The sequence below is a fragment of the Lissotriton vulgaris genome, unplaced genomic scaffold (assembly GCF_964263255.1).
Source record: "Lissotriton vulgaris unplaced genomic scaffold, aLisVul1.2 SCAFFOLD_4768, whole genome shotgun sequence".
NCBI classification, from domain to species: domain Eukaryota; kingdom Metazoa; phylum Chordata; class Amphibia; order Caudata; family Salamandridae; genus Lissotriton; species Lissotriton vulgaris.
In genome coordinates, this window is record NW_028244791.1 from 62,299 (window position 1) to 84,807 (window position 22,509).

Below are 22,509 nucleotides of genomic sequence, written 5' to 3' on the forward strand. Positions count from 1 at the left end.
AAACCAGAGCAGGTGCTCTTGGAATTTTAGTGGGATTTCAGTCTCCTCGAAAGGAGCGTATTCTTCCGGTGGATCCTCTATTTTATAATAGTGGAACTCGTGTGTCGCAGCGTTTGCCGCTGGAAATTTTATCCATGAATAGAATACCTCTGTCTGCCGATATTCGTGAGCCTCTATCACGAAGACGACTGTGCCACCCTGTGTGGTCAGTCCATTTTCTATAAGTTTTAACGTTATAGATTTTCTTAAATGTGCCGGAATGATAATTGCATTCGGTTCATTGTGTAGGATGCTTGCGTCGTCCATCATTAGTTGTATTGCTAATATGGTAGCATCCCATTCATCATCACTTTCTAGCATTTACTGCCAGAAAGGTTTTGCAGAGCAGGTCTCCAAGGAGACAAAGATTAGGTGCACAATATTTTGGAACACTGTATCCTTCAACGTTGAATAAACCAGAGCTTTACATAGGTATCTCTTCCTACTAAGGTCGGGCGGATTTTTAACCTTTCACCCACTCCAGACGTCTATTGGAGTATTTACGGGAGAAAGGGGTCTGTGTGAAATATGCACGACTGAGTTACTCTAACGTCTTGCCTTAGTTTATCGCCTTACCAAACGTTGGGCGCCATGTAGTGTAGTTCCTATTTTCCCAATAGGCCCTGCGCATTGGAATAACATAAATAGTAGTATCGACGTAGAAGTGCGGATCTTCCAGGCCTCTACTGACTATGCTAAACTTAATTGGGTTTGTTATCAACTAGCTCAGAGGTCACTGGAAACTTTCTTGACTGAATAGGAAGTGATCAGCTTCCTTGGCACAGACAAGAAGGGATTCAGTTTTCCAACAACCGTGCAGCATGACAACTTTGCTCCTCAGATAAGAGTCAATCTCTAGAGTCGTGTGAAACAATAGACAGTTATTTTACTCAGTCAGTTTTAGTGCAGATTACTTTCACAATGTGTAGAGAATAGAGAGACGGGCGTTTTCAATAAAGGGTAACATTTATTGAACAGTCTTTCTTCTCATACAAGAGAAATGAATTGCCACGATAGCAAGACTTGTCATTAGATAAAGTACGTACAGTAAGATGAGTATTGCGAAATAATATTGTAAAAGCATTGATATGGTTTCTTAGCCATACAATGGTTTAAAATGAATAAAACATATATACATTCATATATACATTAGGCTAAAATACTCAACTGGTGCTTCTAACTACGCCTACCCCAGTGTACCTGACCTAAGCCTAATACTTGGGAGGGGAGTAAGTAAGTAGCTTTAAGTTAAGTTGGTTTTGCCAAGGTTTGCTTCAAGAATTCTCTCTAAGGGTTTAGTCAACACCATACCTCTGGAATAGAATGATGGAGGTCTGGTATCTCCTTCAGGGGGTCGATATCCCAGTCACCCGAAAGGGTAGGCCGGAAACGCCAGAGCTGGATTTCTCTGCAGGGGAAAAGACAGCGTCTCTCTCAGCGCGTCGAGGAGGAGGAGGAGGGGCAGCGTCCGTGGGCAGCTTGCATCTGCTGGGCTCTTGCAGGGGACGGCTGTTCAGCTCCTAAGTTCACCACACCATCGTTCGCTAGTTAGCAGCGATAGCAGTAGCGATAGCAGCTATGGTATCATCAGCATAACAGCAGCAGCGAAAACAGCAGCAGCTTAAGGCAACGTTGGTAATATTTATACCTGAAAGGTGCCTTGTTTGACGTAAGTTTTTGGACATAAGACGTCAATAAAGATGTCACTAGGAAGTGATCGTTTATCAGTGCTCATTAGAGTACTATTACTAATCAAAACATAGCAAGCGGGGCTTTCCCAGATTGCTGAGTTTTTATCTTGTTGAAGAACTCGGAGTGTTAATCTAGGAATCTCAGATAGTAACTTCTGCTATGTCATTGCACTAATTGGCTGCAAAGGAAGTGGCAGAGTAAGCGATTCTGAAATGTGGCTCTGTTCGTGTGAGGCCAGAGACGAGCTTCTGAATATTGCATTTGATCGGTTATGCCAATATAGGGAATAAATGGATTTATAGCCGAAAAGGGGCATAAGGTCACAGTATAGATCAGGGTCCTAGATTAGAACACTACAATACGATATATAGCTCCTTTCCGCAGCACCCTTCTGAGTCCTGTACTTACACTTGCCCTAGTTCTAAGAGGGCGGTCCTGGCCTGTATCCCCAAGATCACTGCCGATGAATTGGTTATAATCTGTAAAAAAGTTAAATCTGGGAGCCCGGCAGACCCTATGTGGCCTGCCCAATTTGTTGATTCCCTGAAATTTTTTTCTGTTACCCCTCAGATCTCTTCTTAACCTGTCCTTTTCCACGGCAAAAGTTCCTGATGCTTGAAAATAGGCCTGGATCTCTCCGATTATAAAAAAGCCGACTCTGGATCCATACAGACCGGAGAATTTCAGGCCAATATCCCTTCTCCCCTGGGTGGCTAAACTCGCTGAGGCCCATGCCAACTCTGTGCTTGAACAATTTGTGCACCAAAATGACATCCTGGACCCATCCCAAAATGGGTTCAGACCGAGCCATAGCACAGAGTCTGCATTGTTGGCTACTACTGAATACCTCCGAGAGATCCTCGACGCGGGTCAGGGTGCAGCGCTGATCTTGCTTGATCTCAGCGCTGCCTTTGACACGGTGTTGCACGGGATCCTGCTCTGCCACCTGGAGGACCTGGCATTAGGGAGTGTGCCCTGGAATGGTTCCGGTCATTCCTTCAGGACAGATCATTTCGGGTTTCCGCCCCTCCTTTCCTATCCAAGTTTCACCATATTGGTCAGGGTGTCCCACAGGGCTCAGCGCTTAGTCCGTCCCTTTTTAATCTTTATGTGCAGCCGCTTGCAGCGATCGCCAGAGAGTGGGTCTTGACGCTGGTATCATATGCTGATGATACTCAGCTGGTCGTCACACTCTCTGAGAGTCCATCTGTCGATGCTACAAGATTTAGGGACGGAATAGCTGCAGTTGCTCACTGGATGACCAACAACTGTCTCTAGCTGAATGCCGGTAAAATGGAGATTCTGCTGTTGGGGAAGAATACGGCCTTGTGGAACGAACACTGGTGGCCTCCCTCCTTAGGTCTGATGCCTGCTCCTAAGGCCTCAGTGAAAAACTTGGGTGTCTGGATGGATTCCTCATTGGGCCTCCGGACCCACACCAAGAGAGTGGCAGCGACTTGTGTAGGCCTATTAAGGAGCCTCCGCCCCATCTTGGGCTTCTTTGAACCCGCTATGCGTCAGCTTGTGGTTCAAGCTATCATCCTGTCACGCTTAGACTATGCTAGTGTCTTACTGCTGGGTGCCAACAAAACGGAAGTAGCCCGTTTTCAGAGAGTTCAGAACTCGGCTGCAAGGACCCTGGTTGGTCTTCCCCGGAGATGCTCTGCCAGAACTACGATTAAAAAACTGCACTGGCTCCCAGTGGAATCTCGTATTAAATTTAAGGCACTTTGTCTGGCATTTAAAATTCTTAAACATCAGAGCCCGGCCATTTTGCGCCCTCTTCTGACTCCTTATGTCCCACAACGTAATTTACGCTCCCTTGGTCAGCACCTTGCAATCATCCCTAAGAGCAGGCTCTGCCGTATGGGTGGACGCTCTTTTCGGGTGCTGGGAGCCAGGCTCTGGAATTCCCTTCCGGTTGCCATCAGCGGTATCGAGAATCTGCTTGCTTTTTGTAAAGCTGTGAAGACCTTCTTGTTTTCCTCCTCCTAAGGCTTTGCCCTGTTTGGCCCGCTTCATCCACTCCACCCTCATTGATCGCTAGCGCCGGGACGCATCTTTGCTGGGGTAGCTGTTGCGCTTTTACAAACTAATAACATAACATAACACCACACAGTGCGCTGAAGCAACCTCCTCACCGACGAGTATCCCACATTAGTGACATTATAGAGAGGTACATCTGGCTACACATGTTATGTTATGTTATGTTAGCATGTTTTGTATAGCGCACAGCTGCCTCAGCAAAGAGGTGCCACAGTGCTGAGCAGAACATGAAGGCTGGAGAACAGAAAAAGCACTAGAGAGAAGGGAAAAGATGAGTTTTAGTGGCCCTCCGAAAGGTCATGTAGTTGTTAGTGGCAGGAATGGACAGTGGCAAAGCGCTCCAGAGCTTGGCGGCCATTAAACGAAAGGAACGTCCACCCGATCGAGCCTTCCGCATTCGAGGCTCAGTCACGGAGGGGAAAAAAGTGACAGCAGCCAATATGGTAGTACATGAGCATCACCTTCAACAACAACTGTACACAAAATAGCGCTCATATCTAGAGTCATGACATAGAAACCACAGCACAGGTGGTGATAAACTCAAGATGTATGCAGGAAAGAGATGGACCCCTAGTCAAGGTGATGTCCAGCCACATCCAGGTACCTAAAATACAATCTGTTTAACAATCACTCGTAGGGCAGGGGCATTGCTAGCCAGGAAGAGTATCCCCCATGCTTCGACAGGTTTTCTCCACTGATCCCTTATACCCAAGATAGTGACACAACTAACATTGTATGCAGCCTGTGTGGAGCAGAGCACCGGCTACATTCAAGTGTGCACACTACCACAACATTCAGTGTGAATTTAACACTCTTAGCTCAGCAGAGCTGTTTATCCGTTCAGGTGTATACCGCTCCACCTGAGAACCTACCTAGCCTCACCAGAGCTGGCTGAGCAGAGGGGAGTCTACATTCACATATGCACATTACCGCATAATATTCTGAGTGACCTCAACAACCCTAGTTAAGGAAAGCAGTGTCTACATCCAGGTGTACCTGTTGCTGCCTAACATGCAGCGCCACCTTGCCAAGCACAGCTGAGCAGTGCAATGCTTACATTCAGATGTACACATCTCTACCTGGCACTCAGTCTCCCCTCACCAGCCCCGGCTGAGCAGAGAAGAGTCTACATTCAGGTGTAGGCTTAACCACAACAGACGACATTCGAACTCTACTGGACAACGGAGACACATTCGCCCTCATCCTCCTCGACCTCTCCGCTGCCTTCGACACAGTCTGTCATAGCACCCTTCTACAGCGCCTCAGAAACGTCGGAATCCAAGGAAAAGCACTAGAATGGATCACCTCGTTCCTCACCGGAAGAACCCAGAGAGTCCGCCTCCCACCATTCAAGTCAGAGGCCTCTGAAGTCATCTGCGGCGTGCCACAAGGATCGTCACTCAGCCCCACCCTCTTCAACGTATACATGAGCCCCCTCGCGGCCATCGCTCGCCAACACAATCTCAACATCATCTCCTACGCTGACAACACTCAACTGATCCTCTCACTCACCAAAGACCCTAACACCGCCAAAACCAACCTACATGAAGGAATGAAAGAAGTAGCCGAGTGGATGAAGCACAGCCGTCTAAAACTGAACTCAGACAAAACAGAAGTCCTCATCTTAGGCACCTCCCCCTCCGCCTGGGATGACTCTTGGTGGCCAGAGGCCCTTGGAAAAGCACCCATCCCGACGGACCACGCACGGAACCTGGGCGTCATCCTGGACTCCTCACTCTCAATGAACAGACAAATCAATGCCGTTTCATCATCCTGCTTCAACATTCTTCGCATGCTCAAAAAAACATTTCGCTGGATCCCCACCGAAACTAGAAAAACGGTCACCCAGGCACTGGTCACGAGCCGCCTAGACTACGGAAACACCCTATACGCCGGTACCACCGCAAAACTCCAGAAAAAACTCCAACGCATCCAGAACGCTTCAGCCAGGCTCATACTAGACATCCCGCGTAAAGAACACATCTCCGGTCACCTGAAAAACCTCCACTGGCTCCCCGTAAATAAGAGGATTTCTTTCCGCCTCCTAACCCACGCACACAAAGCACTTTACGAACTTGGACCCGAATGCCTCAACACACGACTGTCCTTCTACACCCCCTCCCGTCAGCTACGATCCTCCAACCAAGCCCTTGCCGCTGTACCTCGCATCAACAAAACCACCATGGGAGGCAGATCCTTCTCCTACCTGGCAGCTAAAACCTGGAACTCTCTTCCCACTCACCTTCGCCTTACTCAGAACCACCTTGCATTCAGAAAGCAACTTAAAACTTGGATATTCGACAAGTAATTCCCCACCCTTCCTCAAGCGCCTTGAGACCCTATGGGTATGTAGCGCGCTATATAAATCTCTTGACTTGACTTGACTTGTGTCTGTGACCTCACCAACCCTAGCAGAGCAGTGACTACATTCAGATGTACACACCTCTCCCTAAGCCTCTACCTGGCTTAGCCAGCCCTGGCTTGGTAGAAAAGTGTCCACATTCAAATTCACACATTACACATACCCTTCTGAGTGAACTGACTAACCTAAGACAAGTCGTGTCTGTATTCATGAATAGGCGCGACCACATAACATCCTGTGTGAACTCACCAACCCTTACTGAGCTGATGAGCGTCTGCATGCAAATACACACATAACCACATAACATCCTGTGTGAACTCACCAACCCTGATGAGCTGAGTAGTGTCTGCATGCAAATACACACATTACCACATAACATCCTGTGTGAACTCACCAACCCTGATGAGCTGAGTAGTGTCTGCATGCAAATACACACATTACCACGCAGCATTCTGTGTGAACTCACTAACTCTCGCTGAGCTGATCAGTACACACATTAAGGTACAATGAAATGTTAGAACAAGTCATAATTATTGGTATGTTTAGTTTAAAGAGGGTCTGTCCATCAGACATTAGGATGTTTCCAAGAAAGGGGCTCTGCGCTCAGGCGTGGCTGTGGGATCTGAAAGGACCAGCACAGGTGGCCTTCTTCAAGATACAGTAAAGCACACAGCTAGCTTCATGTGAGAAGAAAGTGAAGTTTATTATCTAATTCATCACCAAAACTGAACAGTTCCCCTGCATTGGAATGCTTTACAATCCCGCTAAGCCTTTCAAGTCACAATGACAAAGTCACATATTGTCCATTTTCAAAGAGCTGAGACTTTAGATAAGAGTCTAAGGCCAAGACATCCCTACAAATACACCCACGCCCAATCATTTCAGAAACCTACAATACACCCACGCCCAATCATTTCAGAAACCTACAATACACCCACGCCCAATCACTTCAGAAACCTACAATACACCCACGCCCAGTCATTTCAGAAACCGACAATACACCCACGCCCAGTCATTTCAGAAACCTACAAATACACCCACGCCCAGTCATTTCAGAAACCTACAATACAACCACACCCAATCATTTCAGAAACCTACAATACACCCACGCCCAGTCATTTCAGAAAACTACAAATACACCCACGCCCAATCATTTCAGAAACCTACAAGACACCCACGCCCAGTCATTTCAGAAAACTACAAATACACCCACGCCCAATCATTCCATAAACCTACAATACACCCACGCCCAATCATTTCAGAAACCTACAAGACACCCACGCCCAATCATTTCAGAAACCTACAAATACACCCATGCCCAATCATTTCAGAAACCTACACATACACCCACGCCCAGTCATTTCAGAATACTACAATACACCCACACCCAATCATTTCAGAAACCTACAATACACCCACGCCCAATCATTTCAGAAACCTAAAAATACACCCACGAGCAATCATTTCAGAAACCTACAATACACCCACGCCCAATCATTTCAGAAACCTACAAGACACCCACGCCCAATCATTTCAGAAACCTACAATACACCCACGCCCAATCATTTCAGAAACCTATAATACACCCACGCCCAATCATTTCAGAAACCTACAATACACCCACGCCCAATCATTTCAGAAACCTACAATACACCCACGCCCAATCATTTCAGAAAACTACAATACACCCACACCCAATCATTTCAGAAACCTACAAATACACCCACGCCCAATCCTTTTATAAACCTACAATACACCCACGCCCAGTCATTTCAGAAAACTACAATACACCCACACCCAATCATTTCAGAAACCTACAAATACACCCACGCCCAATCATTTCATAAACCTACAATACACCCACGCCCAATCATTTCAGAAACCTACAAGACACCCACGCCCAATCATTTCAGAAACTTACAATACACCCACGCCCAATCATTTCAGAAACCTACAATACACCCACGCCCAATCATTTCAGAAACCTACAAATACACCCACGCCCAATCATTTCAGAAACTTACAATACACCCACGCCCAATCATTTCAGAAACCTACAATACACCCACACCCAATCATTTCAGAAACCTACAATACACCCATGCCCAATCATTTCAGAAACCTACATAGACCCACGCCCAATCATTTCAGAAACCTACAATACACCCACGCCCAATCATTTCAGAAACCTACAAATACACCCACGCCCAATCATTTCATAAACCTACAATACACCCACGCCCAATCATTTCAGAAACCTACAAGACACCCACGCCCAATCATTTCAGAAACTTACAATACACCCACGCCCAATCATTTCAGAAACCTACAATACACCCGTCCCACACCCAATCATTTCAGAAACCTACAAATACACCCACGCCCAATCATTTCATAAACCTACAATACACCCACGCCCAATCATTTCAGAAACCTACAAATACACCCACGCCCAATCATTTCAGAAACTTACAATACACCCACGCCCAATCATTTCAGAAACTTACAATACACCCACGCCCAATCATTTCAGAAACTTACAATACACCCACGCCCAATCATTTCGGAAACTTACAATACACCCACGCCCAATCATTTCAGAAACTTACAATACACCCACGCCCAATCATTTCAGAAACCTACAATACACCCACACCCAATCATTTCAGAAACCTACAATACACCCATGCCCAATCATTTCAGAAACCTACATACACCCACGCCCAATCATTTCAGAAACCTACAATACACCCACGCCCAATCATTTCAGAAACCTACAAATACACCCACGCCCAATCATTTCATAAACCTACAATACACCCACGCCCAATCATTTCAGAAACCTACAAGACACCCACGCCCAATCATTTCAGAAACTTACAATACACCCACGCCCAATCATTTCAGAAACCTACAATACACCCACGCCCAATCATTTCAGAAACCTACAAATACACCCACGCCCAATCATTTCATAAACCTACAATACACCCACGCCCAATCATTTCAGAAACCTACAAATACACCCACGCCCAATCATTTCAGAAACTTACAATACACCCACGCCCAATCATTTCAGAAACCTACAATACACCCACACCCAATCATTTCAGAAACCTACAATACACCCATGCCCAATCATTTCAGAAACCTACATACACCCACGCCCAGTCATTTCAGAAAACTACAATACACCCACACCCAATCATTTCAGAAACCTACAAATACACCCACGCCCAATCATTTCATAAACCTACAATACACCCACGCCCAATCATTTCAGAAACCTAAAAGACACCCACGCCCAATCATTTCAGAAACTTACAATACACCCACGCCCAATCATTTCAGAAACCTACAATACACCCACGCCCAATCATTTCAGAAACCTACAAATACACCCACGCCCAATCATTTCAGAAACTTACAATACACCCACGCCCAATCATTTCAGAAACCTACAATACACCCACACCCAATCATTTCAGAAACCTACAATACACCCATGCCCAATCATTTCAGAAACCGACAATACACCCACGCCCAATCATTTCAGAAACCTACAATACAACCACACCCAATCATTTCAGAAACCTACAAATACACCCACGCCCAGTCATTTCAGAAACCTACAATACAACCACACCCAATCATTTCAGAAACCTACAATACACCCACGCCCAGTCATTTCAGAAAACTACAAATACACCCACGCCCAATCATTTCAGAAACCTACAAGACACCCACGCCCAGTCATTTCAGAAAACTACAAATACACCCATGCCCAATCATTCCATAAACCTACAATACACCCACGCCCAATCATTTCAGAAACCTACAAGACACCCACGCCCAATCATTTCAGAAACCTACAAATACACCCATGCCCAATCATTTCAGAAACCTACACATACACCCACGCCCAGTAATTTCAGAAAACTACAATACACCCACACCCAATCATTTCAGAAACCTACAATACACCCACGCCCAATCATTTCAGAAACCTAAAAATACACCCACGAGCAATCATTTCAGAAACCTACAATACACCCACGCCCAATCATTTCAGAAACCTACAAGACACCCACGCCCAATCATTTCAGAAATCTACAATACACCCACGCCCAATCATTTCAGAAACCTATAATACACCTACGCCCAATCATTTCAGAAACCTACAATACACCCACGCCCAATCATTTCAGAAACCTACAATACACCCACGCCCAATCATTTCAGAAACTTACAATACACCCACGCCCAATCATTTCAGAAACCTACAATACACCCACACCCAATCATTTCATAAACCTACAATACACCCACGCCCAGTCATTTCAGAAAACTACAATACACCCACACCCAATCATTTCAGAAACCTACAAATACACCCACGCCCAATCATTTCATAAACCTACAATACACCCACGCCCAATCATTTCAGAAACCTACAAGACACCCACGCCCAATCATTTCAGAAACTTACAATACACCCACGCCCAATCATTTCAGAAACCTACAATACACCCACGCCCAATCATTTCAGAAACCTACAAATACACCCACGCCCAATCATTTCAGAAACTTACAATACACCCACGGCCAATCATTTCAGAAACCTACAATACACCCACATCCAATCATTTCAGAAACCTACAATACACCCATGCCCAATCATTTCAGAAACCTACATACACCCACGCCCAATCATTTCAGAAACCTACAATACACCCACGCCCAATCATTTCAGAAACCTACAAATACACCCACGCCCAATCATTTCAGAAACTTACAATACACCCACGCCCAATCATTTCAGAAACCTACAATACACCCACACCCAATCATTTCAGAAACCTACAATACACCCATGCCCAATCATTTCAGAAACCTACAATACACCCACACCCAATCATTTCAGAAACCTACAATACACCCACGCCCAATCATTTCAGAAACCTACAATACACCCATGCCCAATCATTTCAGAAACCTACAATACACCCATGCCCAATCATTTCAGAAACCTACAATACACCCACGCCCAATCATTTCAGAAACCTACAAATACACCCACGCCCAATCATTTCAGAAACTTATAATACACCCACACTCAATCATTTCAGAAACCTACAATACACCCACACCCAATCATTTCAGAAACCTACAATACACGCACGCCCAATCATTTCAGAAACCTACAATACACCCACGCCCAATCATTTCAGAAACTTACAAATACACCCACGACCAATCATTTCAGAAACTTACAAATACACCCACGACCAATCATTTCAGAAACCTACAAATACACCCACGACCAATCATTTCAGAAACCTACAAGACACCCACGCCCAATCATTTCAGAAACCTACAATACACCCATGCCCAATCATTTCAGAAACCTACAAGACAACCACGCCCAATCATTTCAGAAACCTACAAGACACCCACCACCAATCATTTCAGAAACTTACAAATACACCCACGACCAATCATTTCAGAAACCTACAAATACACCCACGCCCAATCATTTCAGAAACCTACAAGACACCCACGCCCAATCATTTCAGAAACCTACAAATACACCCACGCCCAATCATTTCAGAAACCTACAATACACCCACGCCCAATCATTTCAGAAACCTACAAGACACCCACGCCCAATCATTTCAGAAACCTACAAATACACCCACGACGAATCATTTCAGAAACCTACAATACACCCACGCCCAATCATTTCAGAAACCTACAAATACACCCAGGCCCAATTATTTCAGAAACCTACAATACACCCACGCCCAATCATTTCAGAAACCTACAAATACACCCACAAGCAATCATTTCAGAAACCTACAATACACCCACGCCCAATCATTTCAGAAACCTACAAGACACCCACGCCCAATCATTTCAGAAACTTACAATACACCCACGCCCAATCATTTCAGAAACCTACAATACACCCACGCCCAATCATTTCAGAAACCTACATACACCCACGTCCAATCATTTCAGAAACCTACAAGACAACCACGCCCAATCATTTCAGAAACCTACAAGACACCCACCACCAATCATTTCAGAAACTTACAAATACACCCACGACCAATCATTTCAGAAACCTACAAATACACCCACGCCCAATCATTTCAGAAACCTACAAGACACCCACGCCCAATCATTCCAGAAACCTACAAGACACCCACGCCCAATCATTTCAGAAACCTACAAATACACCCACGCCCAATCATTTCAGAAACCTACAATACACCCACGCCCAATCATTTCAGAAACCTATAAGACACCCAGGCCCAATCATTTCAGAAACCTACAAATACACCCACGACCAATCATTTCAGAAACCTACAAGACACCCACGCCCAATCATTTCAGAAACTTACAATAAATACACCCACGCCCAATCATTTCAGAAACCTACAATACACCCACGCCCAATCATTTCAGAAACCTACAAATACACCCACGCCCAGTCATTTCAGAAACCTACAATACACCCACACCCAATCATTGAAGAAACCCACAATACACCCACGCCCAATCATTTCAGAAACCTACAAATACACCCACGCCCAATCTTTTCAGAAACCTAAAATACACCCACGCCCAATCATTCCAGAAACCTACAAGACACCCACGCCCAATCATTTCAGAAACCTACAAATACACCCACGCCCAATCATTTCAGAAACCTACAATACACCCACGCCCAATCATTTCAGAAACCTATAAGACACCCACGCCCAATCATTTCAGAAACCTACAAATACACCCACGACCAATCATTTCAGAAACCTACAAGACACCCACGCCCAATCATTTCAGAAACTTACAATACACCCACGCCCAATCATTTCAGAAACCTACAATACACCCACGCCCAATCATTTCAGAAACCTACAAATACACCCACGCCCAGTCATTTCAGAAACCTACAATACACCCACACCCAATCATTGAAGAAACCCACAATACACCCACGCCCAATCATTTCAGAAACCTACAATACACCCACACCCAATCATTGAAGAAACCCACAATACACCCACGCCCAATCATTGAAGAAACCTACAATACACCCACGCCCAATCATTTCAGAAACCTACAATACACCCACACCCAATCATTGAAGAAACCCACAATACACCCACGCCCAATCATTTCAGAAACCTACAAATACACCCACGCCCAATCTTTTCAGAAACCTACAAATACAACCACGCCCAGTCATTTCAGAAACCTACAATACACCCACGCCCAATCATTTCAGAAACCTACAATACAACCACGCCCAGTCATTTCAGAAACCTACAATACACCCACGCCCAATCATTTCAGAAACCTACAATACACCCACATCCAATCATTTTAGAAACTGCCATGTGCTTGCTGTAACAGTGGCCACTATGTAGCCTGCAAATTTGTCAGGGACCAATATATAACATTTGGTAATCCTGATAACAGCACAAATATAGGATATGATGGTCTGTGATTTGTAATGCTGGTTTTGTGTTTAGATCAGGTTGTGAGCAGAAGCACAGAGTGTGAAAGTAGAACAGATCCATACACTGAAAACTGCTCTGAAATGCCAATGTAAAGGCACAGAACCACACACACTCCCAAACACACACACACACACACACACACACACACACACTCTCAAAACACACGCATTTAGGAAACAAACTGAGTGGGGTTCAGCCCCTTTCTGCACAGTAGCTGTGACACTCATGTTGTTTAAGCCCTGTTGCCACCTGTCTTAAATATGGAACACCCCTTCTCATTGGACTCCATGAGCCACAGGCAAAGACATCTGACCACGTCACGGCCACTGACTTCCATCTTGAAAGGCTCCCGGTGCACCCCTGATGTATCTTCAGAGAATCTGGCATTCTTTTCAAAACCCTTCAACTAAACACACCCCACTATCTAATTGAGAAACAGCATCCATCCAATGCAAGCCCATCTCTACCAGAAGAAACCATCTTTGCCACATTCCTTCTCAGCCTCTGCTGCAGACATGTGGAACCAGCTACCCCTGGAAATAAGACAGGAGCCACCCTTGGCCTCCTTCAAGACCCACCTGATGAACTATCTACTGGTCAATGACCTCAGTTGGATCTGAAGCCCCACAACTCGCCCGCCCCACATCAACAACATGAGATCACTGACACAACATCTCCCCTTCTCACAATAAGACAATACTGGCGAGCTCCCACACCACACAAACATGTCTGTATATCCAGGCTTGAGTGCAAAGGGATGCGGTTCCTCTCGTCTGTCAGGTGCCCTCAAAAAATCCTTCAGGATGACGACGGTGCCATAAAATAAAAACACCACAGATAACAAACATCACGCGGCAGGCCGTGAGCTGCCATCACACGGCAAGGGAAGAGTCCTGCTTCGACCCCCCACACTTCTTCATTCGCATGACGGCAACACGCTGTTGTAGCAGTGTCCCCAACGCCCAATGCAAGAGCCGAACTGAAGACACTGCTGCAAAGCAGTAGAACTGAAAATGCACCAAGGCTGTAGTAGTAAAATAAAGAAGTAGTGGCAGTAGTAAAATGTAGCAGTAGCAAAATGTAGTGGAAGTAGTAGTAAAGTAAAGTAGTAATAGTAAAATATATTATTATTATCAGCAGTAGTGGTGATACTAGTAAAATAAAGTAGTACTAGCAGTAATAGTGACATCAATTATTATTATTATTATTAGTAGTAGTAGTAGTAGTAAAATAAAGCAGTAGCAGTAGTAAAACGAAGTAGTTTAGTAGTAATCACAGTAGTAAAAAGAAATAGTTTAGTAACTAATAGTAAAGTCAACACTATTAGTAGTAGTAAAATAAGGGGGCATATTACCAACAACTAGCGATAATTTTTGTCTCTAACTTGTTTGGAGACAAAAATTATCGCCGCACATCAGCGATTTTTATCGCAGATAAACCTTGCTATTAGCAAGGTTTATCGCAAATGCGATAAAAAACGGCCGCAATGCATGAATATCGCTGAAAAGTCAGCGATATTCATGCATTATCGAGCAAATGCTCTTAGCCATGTTATCCACCTCCCATTGGATAACATGGCTAAGAACTGCTCAGGGCAGGTGTTAGCTTTTGGAGATATTCGCGCTTAGCGCGAATATCTCCAAAAGTTGGTAATAGGAGATAGCGATGTTAGGGACTGTTTCCAGTCTCTAACATCTTGGCACGCCCACTTTGCATGTCATTAGTGATAAATATCACTGACATGCAAAGCGGGCCCAAGATGGTCGCTATCTCCTTTTAGCTGTCACTAACTGGTGTTAGCGACAGCTTGGTAATAGGGAGATAATTTTATCTCCGCTTTCTTGGCTTTTAAAGCCAAAAAAGCGGAGATAAACCCCCTTGATAATATGCCCCAAAGTTTATTGGGACACGTGTCCTTAAAACATAGACATACATACAACCCAATTCAAACCAAGCAAATTGATAATATCCTCAACCCTATGAAGCCACACCTTATAATTTCATAATAAAATACAACAAAATTATCATGAGAAATCCGTTCCTAATATTAAGTGTAGGATAAAAAACGTGCAAGACCTAGAGTTAGGTCAAAGAAGTTCATCTTCAAAGAAGTGCGATCTCTTCTAAGCTAGACAATGTCTCATATTTGATAAAGGAGGTTTTTAAATACATCATTCCCACTGATTTAAACGAAAAACAATCTTCCAAAATATGACACATGGCGCCCCTCTCTTTAGGCCCCGTAGGCACTCCCCCCCCCCCCATTATGAAAGTGCCACCTTTTCCACCACTGTTGATTAGAACATACAGGATTAGACCCTGTCAAACTCTGATCAGGCAGACTCAATATATACATATAAAGATCCGCACGCCCTACAGATGTATATGTAATATCAATAAAAGACATCTTTGAGAGGTAGTGGACATCAACAGTTGTGGAAAGCTGGATGAAGCCCGTTGAAGCTGCGTCTGGTGGCGCAGTGGACAGATATGTCTACTGTAGGGGCCTGTGTGCGACCTCATGGTCACAGGTTCAAGTCCCGGCGGGTCAACTCAGCCTTTCATCCTTGTCAGGTCGATAGAATGACTACCGTTGGATAACAACACGCATCTGTTATTCAGGGCCAAGAGGCCCTTGGGTGAACATGGGCTTGACAAATGCACGTAATGGAAACTATGGCAGAAGGTGAAGCATCACCAGGGCAACACTGCGCTTGGTTCATAGGGGGTTTAAAAACAGTGAAGCTTGGCCCCAACAAGCACGGATGTGAGGAGGGTTACGATCGGCACACCAAATAATCAATCAATCAATCAAAACACTTGTATAGCGCGTTACTCACCCGGAAGGGTCTCAAGGCGCTTGGAGGAAGGGGTCCGCTACTGCTCGAACAGCCAGGTCTTGAGTTGTCTCCTGAAGGCGAGGTGGTCCTGGGTCAGCCGAAGGTGAATGGGGAGGGAGTTCCATGTCTTGGCCGCCAGGTAAAAGGATCTGCCTCCGGCGGTGGCTCTTCGGATGCGTGGTACGGCGGCGAGGGCGAGGCTAGCTAATCGTAGCTGGTGGGTGGGCGTGTGGAAGGTCAGGCGGTCGTTGAGGTACTTGGGGCCAAGGTCGTGGAGAGACTTGTGTGCGTGGGTGAGGAGCCTGAACGTGATCCTCTTGTTGACGGGGAACCAGTTGAAATAGAAACTAGGACTATGAAGAGGTAAGAGGGGGAGGGATAGAAGGAGGGGGGGCAGCAGCTTTGGGGGTGACAGACAGTAAGAGGAGGGTGAGACTGGCAGCTCTGTCCTGGAGAAGCAGAGTGGACCCAGAGTGGACCCAGGGGGACCCAGAGTGGACCCAGAGTGGACCCAGAGCGGACCCAGAGTGGACCCAGAGTGGACCCAGAGTGGAGCCAGAGTGGACCCAGAGCGGACCCAGAGCGGACCCAGAGCGGACCCAGAGCGGACCCAGAGTGGACCCAGGGGGACCCAGAGTGGACCCAGAGTGGACCCAGAGCGGACCCAGAGTGGACCCAGAGTGGACCCAGAGTGGACCCAGAGTGGACCCAGAGTGGACCCAGAGTGGAGCCAGAGTGGACCCAGAGCGGACCCAGAGTGGACCCAGAGTGGACCCAGGGGGCGTCAGCGATGGCCACAAGGCCGCCAGGTGTCTGCCAAATGGGCGGAGCTGCAGCAGGGTTCCCCGTAGAGGTAGGTGCACTCGTATGTGTCCTTCTAAGATACGTCACCCCTGCCCAATGCCCAGCAGGTGTGAAATGACACGATATGTAACGTCTTCCAGTCCACGAGAATGCATAGGCGGAGCCAGCACATGATTCTTTCGATGCTGCGATATTAGGGGTATATATTGAGGGGTCGAAAGTGTTTAAAACTTCCAAGATGTTGTAGGTCCCAGACATGGTAGAGCCTTGTTGGTCTCTTATGGTCGTTATAAGAGCATTAATATGTTTGAATTTCAAGTTCACTGCTAGAGTAGGCCCAACTTTATCTAGACAGAAGAGTTTTTTGCTTCTCTTGGTCCTGAACTATGAGGCGTGCTCTTTTGCTAACAAAAGTAAACAACACGTTAAACTCATTGAACCTTTGTCATTAAACCTGAGTCAATAAACCTATTAATAACGAATCAGTCCCATTCCCTTTCACTTACAAGGATCTCTTCCCAACTCAACCCGACATTGCGTAAGGCTGACCCCTCTGATTGTGTTGGCTTAAAAACCTAAGAAAACAGATCCCAGCCATAAGATACCAAGAAGTTAAATTGAATTCCCACCGATCCCCTGGACCAGGGTGCATTTTAGCAGAAGGAATAGTCTTTTTAGGGCCGCCCCTTTGAGGGCGTCTCAAGGGTACCTTCGGTCCAGGCAAAAAAACCTCACAACATCCTCATGTCCACACTCTGTCTCACACAGTCCCTTCCAATCTGTAGGGGATGTAGTGTCTTTTCTTTGCCCTGTCAATCTTTCAACAGACAAGTACCTTAAAAGCTTTAAAATGGATTGCATCCTTTTTGACTAACAGGGTTCAAGCAGTTTCTCTGATTCTTTCCAATCTAAATGTTGCCCTTTGTCAAGCGCTGGACCTCCAGGCGCTTCTTTGAGTCCACCCTCTTTAACTCTTAAATGTGCTCCCCTTCTCTGATTGGATAGCAGGAAACTCTCTCAAGTGCAGCTCAAAGATGAGGGGTTTTGTTAATGGGTGGGCCGCCTTCTGTAGGCCTCAGATGAGTCTATTTATTCCAGTTTATTATGCAAACAATCTTGGCTTTTTAATGAATGTCACTGTAACAGCATGCACACTATTCACAAAAATTAAAAACAACTGGTCCACACCTGGTTTAACAAAACCAAAGTGGAAGGGTCCAACCGCACTTTCACCCAGTGCCAAGCCAATAACATTCACCATGGGCATTGAACTCACATCAAGGAAGACATCCCCAAGCACATCAAGGGGGCAGGAATCAGGTCTCCCTGCTAAAGACAGTGAATCCATTCCACTCAGAAAGAGAGCTCAAAATCTGTATTTAAGCTTTCATGGTGGATGGGGCTAAAGCCCGACTCCACAGTCTCCCAGACTCCACTCTGCCCCGTTTAAGGCTTGCCACATCCTGCAGGACGTCTCACCCGGGCCAGAAGAGTTAGGATCGTGACACCTCCATCCTGATGGGACTCCATTGGCTAGCCTGGCCAGCCTGTACCATCTTCACAACCAGCTGCAGGAAACACTTTTGTTCATCTATTTATAAGGGAGGGGGTGTGACAACCCCGGTGAGCCTTGGGAGAGCCAAACCCACTTCGCACATGTCCTTGAATATTGCTTTCTAACCACTCTAGCATTTGGTTATTAAAATGAGGGGCTACATTTTTACCCGTTCCGTGCTTGTGACGGAACTACTCTGTCGCGAGCCACGGGCGCACTGTGCTCATGACGGCGTGGTTCCGTCACGCCGCGGCTGTGCTGCCCACGCAGCATCAATTCCCTGCCTGCACGTGTGAATTAATGAGCGGGCGGGGCCGTGACGGAACCACTCTGTCAAAAGCACAGCGTGCCCGTGGCTCATGATGGAGTGGTTTCATCACCAGCATTGCGGCACCCGTGACCCTCCGCCCACCCCCCAGCGCTTCGGCGAGATTACCGCCGCGGCCAAGGGGTTAAAGATATACACACAACGCAGCACCCAGAGAGGCTGCGCTGCATGGCAGGGAGGGAGCAGGAGAGAGACATATCTACAGAGATATGGCCCTCTCCTCCCCTTTCCCAAGAACCGGCACTGATTTCAGCTGCTGAGCGCTACGCTGACACCTTGGCACCAAAGCGCTAGGGTGTGTGCATAAGTCTAGCATAGGTCTTGTACGAGAAGAGTATCCTTCCTGTACAAAATACCGTGCCTAAATAACTTTGAAAGTTTTTCCCACTTGCATGCAAAGTTGGAAAAGAAAGGAGAAATAAAAAAAAATCACCTGTTAGCATCTCCTTTGAAGTGGAAATAACTGGGCGCTAAACCCTGTCAAAAATTCTTTGTAAATAAGGTTTTGCGTCAAAAGGCATGGGCGAATTTTGCGAATTCGCAATCCGCGAATTTGCGAATTCGCGATCCGCAAAATTCGGTAATTTGTGCGAATTTGCGGATTTTTGTTTTTTTGCGTGTTCGCAGGGTTTTTGCGTGTTCGCGGGGTTTTTTGCGTGTTCGCGGGGATTTTTGCGTCTTCGCGAGCCACTTGCATAGCGAAGTTACCCATGCAGTCGTTTATGGGAGAGGGAGAGAGAGATAGATAGATAGATAGATAGATAGATAGATAGATAGAAAGATAGATAGATAGATAGATAGATAGATAGATAGATAGATAGAAAGAGAGAGAAAGAGAGGGAGAGAGAGAGGGAGAGAGAGAACGAGAGAAAGAAAGAGAGGCCGGATCTCTGAAGGGCCAGATTCCTGAGTTGCCCCTACAGAACATACAGCTTTTTATTTTTAGCAAAATGCATATGAAAATTGTGCTGTAAAGGTCTCTTTTAGTTTAACCCCTCCTGACAACTCAAAATGGGTGTATTTGCCATCCTCTCCCTTCTTCCTGTCTTTTATATCTGTAAGTGCTTCCTGATGAGGTTTAATTCCTTGGACAGGTGCCTCGTTGCCTACTTGTAACTATTCTCTGAACCTGCTTCAAGGGTCAGAGCAGGGTCAGAGAATAGTTGCAAGTAGGCAATGAGGCGCCAGGAAGCAATTAGCAGCAGGTGTCCAAGTTGAAGTTAATTTGTTTGTAACCCTTTTGTAAAAGTTTACAAAGAAATTAGGTTCAACTTTTGCACCTGCTGCTGTAACCCTTGCTTGGCTGAAAATTCGACCCCGCTGATTCGCGGATTTTACCGCGATTTTGCGAGATTAGCGGATCGTGAAATCGCGGAAAATCCGCAAATTCGCCCGCGAAACGGATTTTACGCCCACCCTTACATGGATGGTTGAATGGGAATGCCCGTGTACCACCCATGTAACACCCCCTTGGCGCTAAGTAACGCAAAGCAGTGCTTTGTGATGCTTTGCGCTACTTTTAGGGTACTTTCCATTGCAAACCAAGTTGTGCGCTAGAAAGTAAATTAAACAAAATGAGTCACGGTGGGCGTGTGCGCACAACGGCCGGGGGCCGTCCGAGCCATGCCCGAGACTGGAATGCCTCAGCACTGTGGCGGAATACGCACCGCAGCAAAGGTGCTAATGTGTGATGAGTTTGTTTTTTAAAAAGCAGTTGAAGATGTCAGATCTGCTCCAAGAGCGAGGACTGTTGTGTGAAATGCCGAGGCTAAGGGGATGAAATAAGTGCAGGGTGATATGCAACGCTCTAGTCACAAGATCAGGAGCACAACATCATGATTGTCAATAGAAGGGCTCTTACGTAGACCATCGTCATGATTGTCAATAGAAGGGCTCTTACGTAGACCATCGTCATGATTGTCAATAGAAGGGTTCTTACGTAGACCATCGTCATGATTGTCAATAGAAGGGCTCTTACCTAGACCATCGTCATTATTGTCAATAGAAGAGTTCTTACGTAGACCATCGTCATGATTGTCAATAGAAGGGCTCTTACCTAGACCATCGTCATGATTGTCAATAGAAGGGCTCTTACGTAGACCATCATCATGATTGTCAATAGAAGGGCTCTTACCTAGACTATCGTCATGATTGTCAATAGAAGGGCTCTTACGTAGACTATTGTCAATAGAAGGGCTCTTACGTAGACCATCGTCATGATTGTCAATAGAAGGGCGCTTACTTGACAGAGACGGATCTTTGTGTGTCTTGAACGGTGACATAAATCGCACTTTCTCAAGTTAACATTGGTTTCTCATAAATGATGGTTCAATATTTTTTGTCTCACTAAGGGTCAGTAAGCTCTCACTTTGAAACTATGTTGTGCACCTTTTTCGTATGTACTTTTAGTGGTACTTTCACTACCAGGTGATTTATTGAGCACTTGCTTTTTTCATAAACTTGCCAAGAATCATCTAACTCGGAATCTAGGGCTGATTCAAAGTAAGTAAGTGCCCAGTCGGAAGAAATGCAGCTGAGTGCAGCATTTGATCTCGGAGTTAAACTTAAAATGGTATCTTTCTCTTCCTTTTCTAGACTTTAAGTTATAAGTGTGATGGAGTGGAAATTCCGTATTTGCATTTTGCTCATTTGTAGGGGGGCATCATCATCATGTGTAGAGCGCACCCGCATATAATTCTGTCTTGTGTAACTGTGAGTGTTAGGACTGTGAACCGTGTTAACGTATCTCTGTGACATATTTTAGTTTACTGACCAGTAGTACGAAGAGTTAACGTAGGAATTAAACGCAACTAGCAGAAAATGCAATATGAAGAAACTGTGTTGTGAAGTTTGACACTACTCATGTGCTAAATATGTTTAATTATAATAAAAGTTTCTATAATTTGGTAAATGTGTTAGTTGAAATTAAATGTAATTATGCGACTTGTAAAGTTTAAATGATATGTTCTAATGTTAGCTAAAGCTGTAGGCCTGAAATGCAATACCCTGACAATTCCATGTGCACTGTGGAAGCTGTTCTTTCGCACGGTTTGCATTGCAGGTACAAGAGCATTCTTTTAGTCAAAGTAATGTCTTTGTTTTAGTAGCTAGGCAACGAGAGAAGGATTTACAATTACATGGCTTGGAATTGCCATAAAGAAAAGAGTCAGTTTCACACGGGAGAAGGAATGAGAACCAATGACGAACTGTGGCAAAGGATGTATGTGGATAACACCATTGAAAAGTACGCTCATGGCTGTGCCCATTGCGAAGTACTCGGCGAGAAGTGCACTCTGGGAATCAGACCTGTGAAT

At 45.5% G+C, this 22,509-nt stretch overlaps 1 long non-coding RNA gene across 1 annotated transcript in view; it reads right to left on the reverse strand.

Annotated features, from left to right (window-relative positions):
- LOC147666731 (uncharacterized) overlaps positions 1 to 22,509 on the reverse strand; it is a 99,925-nt gene that overhangs the window by 17,665 nt on the left and 59,751 nt on the right. The gene's annotated exons all lie outside the window — the stretch shown is intronic.